Consider the following 3,329-nt stretch of genomic DNA (forward strand, 5'->3'; position numbering starts at 1 on the left):
GTGGTTGGATGCTTTTCAGGCATCTAAAGAGAGGATTATGTGGTCTTTTCTTTCAGTTGATAGTGGATTGCATTGGCAGATTTTCATATGTTGAACCATCCCTGCATCTCTTTGATGAAGCCGACTTGATCATGGTGGATAATCTTTTTTATGTATTCTTGATTTAAAAATACTGGTTTGCCAGTGTTTTATTGAGAAATTATGCTTCTATATTTATGATTGAGACTGTTCTTTCTTGGTATAGCCTTTGTGTGATTTTAGTGTCATTGTAAATGTAACCTCATAAAAAGAGTCTGGTAATGTTCCTTCTATTTCTATTATATGGAATACTTTGAGGAGTATAGGTATTAGTTTTTCTTTTAAGTTCTGGTAGAATTCTTCACTGAAACCATTAGACCTTGGGCTTTCTTGGTTGGGATTCTTCTGATGACTGCTTCTATTTCATTGCAGATTATAGATCTATTTAAGTTGTTTACTTGGACTTGAATTAATTTTGGTATGTGGTACCTATCCAGAAAATTATCTGTTTTTTTTTACATTTTCCAATTTTACCAAATACAGGTTTTAATAGTATAACCTAAGGATTATCTGGATTTCCTCCATGTCTGTTGTTATATCCCCCTTTTCATTTCTGATTTTGTTAATTTTGATATTCTCTCTCTGCCTTTTGATTTACTTGCATAAGGGTTAATTACTCTTGTTGATTTTCTCATAGAACCAATTCTTCGTTTCATTGATTCTTTGTATTTTGTTTTTGTTTCTTTTTTTTTGATTTCAGTCTTCAATTTGATTATCTTCTGTCATCTAATATCCTGGGTGAGTCTGCTTCTTTTTGTTAAAAAGCTGTGTTCAGTTGTGTTGCTAAGTCAATAGTTTGAGATTTTCCCACTTTCTTAATATAGGCATTCAGTATTATGGAATTTCTCCTTACCACTGCTTTCATAGTGTCCCATAGGTTTAAGTACATTATGCCTTCATTTGATTGAATTTTAGGAAGTGTTTAGTTTCGTTATTTCTTACTTGTTCTAGGGGTGGTTCAATAGAACACTTTCAATTTCCATAAGTTTTTAGACTTTTACTAAATATTATTGTTGTTAAATTTTAACTTTAAACCATGGTGATTCAATAAGGTACAGGGGGTTACTCCAAATTGTGTATTTGTTCAGGTTTGCTTTGTTACTGAGCGTGTGGTCAGTTTTTAGAGAACGTTCCATGATGTGTTGAGAAGAAGATATACTCTTTTGTGTTTGGGTGGAACGTTCTATAGATGTCTGTTAAGTCTATTTGATTCATTACATCTGTTAGTTTTCTTATTTCTCTATTACGTTTTTGTCTGGTTTCCCTGTCCTTTGGGAAAGTGGGGTATTGATGTTTACTACTATTAGTATGTGGGGTTTGACATGCAATTTAATCTTTTTACATATGTTTCTTTTACATATGTGGTGCTCTTGTATTTGGGGCATAGATGTTCAGGATTCTGACTTCATCTTGATGGATTATTCTTGTTATTAGTATAAAATATCCTTCTATAGCTATTCTTATGGTTTTAGTTTGAAGTCTACTTTGTTAGCTATCAAGATAGCTATGCCCACTTGTTTCTTAGCTACATTAGATTGGAAAATATTCTCCCAACCATTTACTGTGAGATAATGTCTGTCTTTGAGGTTGAGGTGTGTTTCTGGTATACAGCAGAAGGATAGATCCTGCTTTATATCTATTTTCTTAGCCTGTGTCTTTTTATAAATGAACTGAGTCCATTGATATTGAAAGATATTAATGACAAGTGATTGTTAATTCCTGTTATTTTTCAATGATAGTGTTTGTGTGTTTTTTTTATTTGGGGTTTGCTGTTGTAGGGTTATTTCTTGCATGTGCTTTTCTGGGTGCAATTAACTTTTTTGGATTAGAGTTTTCCTTCTACTACTATCTGTAGAGCTGGATTTGTGGATAGTTATTGTTTAAATCTGTTTTTTTCATGGGATATCTTCCTTTCTCCTCCAATGGTAATTGAAAGCTTTGCTGGTTATAGTAGGGTGGGCTTGCATCCATGATCTCTATTTTTTGTAGCACATCCTTCTAGGACCTTCTGGATATCATGGTTACCTTGGAGAAGTTTGATATAATTCTAATAGGTCTGCCTGTATATGTTACTTGACCCTTTTCCTTTGTAGTTCTTAATAATCTTTTTTTATTCTGTATGTCTTGTAGTTTGATTATTATATGGCAATGAGATTTTTTTGGTACAGTCTATTTGATGTCCTGTAAGCTTCTTGTACATTCATAGGGTTATCCTTCTTTAGATTGGAAAAACTTTCTTCTATGATATTGTTGAATATTTTCTTTACCTTTGAGCTAGATTTCTTCTTCTTCTTCTTCTTCTTCTTCTTCTTCTTCTTCTTCTTCTTCTTCTTCTTCTTCTTCTTCTTCTTCTTCTTCTTTTTCTTCTTCTTCTACTCCTGTTATTCTTAGTTTTGGTCTTTTCATGGTATTCCAGATATTCTGACCATGTTGTGTTAAGAATTCATTGGATTTAATGTTTACTTTGAAGAATAAATCTATTTCCTCTACAGTATCTTTCACATCTGAAATACTCTATTTATTCTCTTGTTATCCAATGATAGTGTTTCTGTTGGTTATGCTTGCATCTGTAGTTCCTGTTTGTTTATCCAGATTTTTCATATCCAGAATTTTCTCAGTTTTGTTTTTTTTATTGCCTCAATTTCATTCTTTGAGTTTTGAACTGCTTGTTTCACCTTTTTGTTGTTGTTTTTCTTGGATTTTTGTTTTCTTTGAGATATTTATTAATTTGTTCTAATTTTTGTTTGCCTTTTCCTCCATATCTTTAAGGAATTTTTCATTTCCTCTTTAAAGGTCTATATTATCCTCAAAAAGTTATTTTTAAAATTGCTTTCTTCTGCTTCTTCTGGGTTAGGATGATCAGTCTTCCCTTTGTATGACTTTTGGGTTCTGATTATACCATGTAGCTTTTAAGGTTGAATTTTTGCCTTGGTGCCTATCTCTTCTATCAATTAGTGGCAGCAGTGTTTTTGTCTTTTGGTCCAATGCCTGCAGTGGCTGTCTGTGTCTTTGATAACTGTTCATGGTCTTTTCTGTATTGTCACTTTTGTGTCTCAGGGAGTCACTGAGGTCTCTCTTGGCTATTTTTCTTGTCCTGTTCTCTTGTTCTGTTCTCATGATTTACTCTTTTGGTTTATTCTGTGGAGTCATAGCTTGTGCTTTAGAGTTCCTATCTTGATCCTTTCTCTCGTTCCTCTCTCTTGGTCCTCTCTGTGTAGTTGCACCTTGTGTTTCAGCACTCATCTGAGTTA

This window comes from Myodes glareolus, chromosome 10 (genome assembly GCF_982192425.1).
Source record: "Myodes glareolus chromosome 10, mMyoGla1.1, whole genome shotgun sequence".
NCBI lineage: Eukaryota > Metazoa > Chordata > Mammalia > Rodentia > Cricetidae > Myodes > Myodes glareolus.